The sequence below is a fragment of the Oncorhynchus keta genome, unplaced genomic scaffold, assembly GCF_023373465.1.
Source record: "Oncorhynchus keta strain PuntledgeMale-10-30-2019 unplaced genomic scaffold, Oket_V2 Un_contig_7146_pilon_pilon, whole genome shotgun sequence".
Lineage (NCBI taxonomy): Eukaryota > Metazoa > Chordata > Actinopteri > Salmoniformes > Salmonidae > Oncorhynchus > Oncorhynchus keta.
In genome coordinates, this window is record NW_026289284.1 from 38,079 (window position 1) to 41,113 (window position 3,035).

Below are 3,035 nucleotides of genomic sequence, written 5' to 3' on the forward strand. Positions count from 1 at the left end.
GTACACTACCCATTGGGCTCTGGTCAAATGCAGTGTACTATGTAGGGAGTAGTATGATGTAGTGTACTATGTAGGGAGTAGTATGATGTAGTGCACTATGTAGGGAGTAGTATGATGTAGTGTACTATGTAGGGAGTAGTATGATGTAGTGTACTATGTAGGGAGTAGTATGATGTAGTGTACTATGTAGGGAGTAGTATGATGTAGTGTACTATGTAGGGAGTAGTATGATGTAGTGTACTATGTAGGAGTAGTATGATGTAGTGCACTATGTAGGGAGTAGTATGATGTAGTGCACTATGTAGGGAGTAGTATGATGTAGTGTACTATGTAGGGAGTAGTATGATGTAGCACTATGTAGGGAGAGTATGATGTAGTGTACTATGTAGGGAGTAGTATGATGTAGTGTACTATGTAGGGAGTAGTATGATGTATTAATACTATGTAGAGATAGTATGATGTAGTGTACTATGTAGGAGTAGTATGATGTAGTGTACTACGTAGGGAGTAGTATGATGTTATCTCTCATTGTTAACCAGGGTGTAGTGTGATGTAGTGTACTACGTAGGGAGTAGTATGTACCATTTGAGCCCCAGGTCTGGTTATCTCTCATTGTTAACCAGGGTGTAGTGTGGATGTAGTACTACGTAGGGAGTAGTATGTACCATTTGAGCCCCAGGGTCTGGTTATCTCTCATTGTTAACCAGGGTGTAGTGTGATGTATTGTACTACGTAGGGAGTAGTATGTACCATTTGAGCCCCAGGTCTGGTTATCTCTCATTGTTAACCAGGGTGTAGTGTGATGTAGTGTACTACGTAGGGAGTAGTATGTACCATTTGAGCCCCAGGTCTGGTTATCTCTCATTGTTAACCAGGGTGTAGTGTGATGTAGTGTACTACGTAGGGAGTAGTATGTACCATTTGAGCCCCAGGTCTGGTTATCTCTCATTGTTAACCAGGGTGTAGTGTGATGTAGTGTACTACGTAGGAGTAGTATGTACCATTTGATTTAGGTCTGGTTATCTCATTGTTAACCAGGGTGTAGTGTGATGTAGTGTACTACGTAGGGGGTAGTATGTACCATTTGAGGGTCTGGTTATCTCTCATTGTTAACCAGGGTGTAGTGTGATGTAGTGCACTACGTAGGGAGTAGTATGTACCATTTGAGCCCCATGTCTGGTTATCTCGTTGTTAACCAGGGTGTAGTGTGATGTAGTGTACTACGTAGGGAGTAGTATGTACCATTTGCCCCAGATCTGGTTATCTCTCATTGTTAACCAGGGTGTAGTGTGATGTAGTGTACTACGTAGGGAGTAGTATGTACCATTTGTGCCCCAGGTCTGGTTATCTTCATTGTTAACCAGGGTGTAGTGTGATTTGCAAGTCGCTCTGGATAGAGCGTCTGCAAATGACTTAAATGTAAATGTAAATGTAGTGTACTACGTAGGAGTAGTATGTACCATTTGAGCCCCAGGTCTGGTTATCTCTCATTGTTAACCAGGGTGTAGTGTGATGTAGTGTACTACGTAGGGAGTAGTATGTACCATTTGAGCCCCAGGTCTGGTTTCTCTCATTGTTAACCAGCTTTCCCCTTCAAGTAATACATTCAGCTCTGCCACCACGTTGAGGCCCTGTGAGTTTGAGTATAAACCAGCGTAAGGGAAGATTGAAGTTGATTTTTTTAAATGAATGAGTAGATAAATAAATAAATAGGTGGTGCTGTTTTATTGTGTTTTTTTTTTGCGGATCAAATTGACAGTTTTCATTAACCGACACACCAACAGCTTTTTCATGGCGTTGGCGTTCTCGACCTCGGCTTTGGCGGGTGGGCGAGCGGCAGGCGGAGAGCAGTGTTGGCGTTGTTGTCTGTAGGTAACTAAACCTTTATAGTCCCTGACTAGAGACATAGAATAATGTCTGTAGGTAACTAAACCTTTATAGTCCCTGACTAGAGACATAGAATAATGTCTGTAGGTAACTAAACCTTCCTTATAGTCCCTTATAGTAACTAACCTTTATAGCCCCTGACTAGAGACATAGAATAATGTCTGTAGGTAACTAAACCTTTTATAGTCCCTGACTAGAGACATAGAATAATGTCTGTAGGTAACTAAACATTTATAGTCCCTGGACTAGAGACATAGGAATACGTTCCTGTAGGTAACTAAACCTTTATAGTCCCTGACTAGAGAGACATAGAATAATGTCTAGAGACATAGAATAATGTAACTAAACCTTTATAGTCCCTGACTAGAGACATAGAATAATGTCTGTAGGTAACTAAACCTTTATAGTCCCCATCAGAGACATAGAATACTGTCTGTGGTAACTAAACCTTTATAGTCCCTGACTAGAGACATAGAATAATGTCTGTAGTAACTAAACCTTTGCGTCCCTGACTATATTATACAATGCTGTAGGTAACCAAACCTTTATAGTCCCTGACTAGAGACATAGAATAATGTCTGTAGGTAAACTAAACCTTTATAGTCCCTGACTAGAGTCTGTCTGTCTGTTTCTCTGTCTGTCTGTTTCTCTGTCTGTCGGTCTGTGTCTCTCTCTCTGTCTGTTTCTCTCTGTCTGTCTGTTTCTCTCTCTCTGTCTGTTTCTCTCTCTCTGTCTGTTTCTCTCTCTCTGTCTGTTTCTCTCTCTCTCTGTCTGTTTTTCTCTCTCTGTCTGTTTCTCTCTCTCTGTCTGTCTGTTTCTCTCTGTCTGTCTGTTTCTCTCTCTGTCTGTCTGTTTCTCTCTGTCTGTTTCTCTCTCTGTCTGTCTCTCTCTCTCTCTGTTCTCTCTGTCTGTTTCTCTCTCTCTGTCTGTCTGTTTCTCTCTGTCTGTCTTTTCTCTCTCTCTCTGTCTGTTTCTCTCTCTGTCTGTCTGTTTCTTCTCTGTCTGTCTGTTTCTCTCTCTGTCTGTTTCTCTCTCTGTCTGTTCTCTCTGCTCTCTGTCTTCTCTCTCTCTGTCTGCTTCTCTCTCTCTCCCTCTGTTCTCTCTCTCTCTCTCTCTCTCTCTCTCTGTTTCTCTCTCTTCTCTCTCTC

At 41.7% G+C, this 3,035-nt stretch overlaps 1 long non-coding RNA gene across 1 annotated transcript; it reads right to left on the reverse strand.

Moving 5' to 3' along the window:
• Nucleotides 1-1,864: 1,864 nt before the first annotated feature.
• Nucleotides 1,865-2,834, reverse strand: LOC127926200 (uncharacterized). The gene is made up of 3 exons (XR_008123546.1): nucleotides 2,483-2,834; nucleotides 2,236-2,286; nucleotides 1,865-1,984 (listed from the first exon to the last, which is right to left on the reverse strand). It is a non-coding gene; the product is annotated as an uncharacterized LOC127926200 (long non-coding RNA).
• Between the last annotated feature and the right edge of the window lie 201 nt (nucleotides 2,835-3,035).